We start from the raw sequence: 251 nt of genomic DNA, 5'->3' as shown, positions 1-251 counted from the left end.
GACCTGGCGTGGGAGCATAAAACCACGGTCGTGACCATTAAGTCGAGAAGAAGACATGCGAACAAGACCTAATTAATGACGCTCCTATTTTTTGATCATCTGCCAGCACGATGCGGCCCCCCCCCCCCCCGCTCCCTGCCATCCACCACCGCCCACATATTACTCGCCTCGACAAATGAAAGGAAACTGCACATTCGGTTTTCTTTTACAGCACTGCTCTCTCTGAGAACTAAAAATCTTCTAATATTGAG

At 49.4% G+C, this 251-nt stretch overlaps 1 protein-coding gene across 1 annotated transcript in view; it reads left to right on the top strand.

Moving 5' to 3' along the window:
- Window positions 1-251, top strand: part of LOC119592527 — a gene marked incomplete in the record, with an annotated part of 25120 nt that overhangs the window by 18268 nt on the left and 6601 nt on the right.

Source organism: Penaeus monodon, chromosome 30, assembly GCF_015228065.2.
Source record: "Penaeus monodon isolate SGIC_2016 chromosome 30, NSTDA_Pmon_1, whole genome shotgun sequence".
Taxonomy (NCBI): Eukaryota; Metazoa; Arthropoda; class Malacostraca; order Decapoda; family Penaeidae; genus Penaeus; species Penaeus monodon.
The sequence above is the reverse complement of the archived record's forward strand: the minus strand, read 5'-3'. Positions and strand labels throughout refer to the sequence as shown.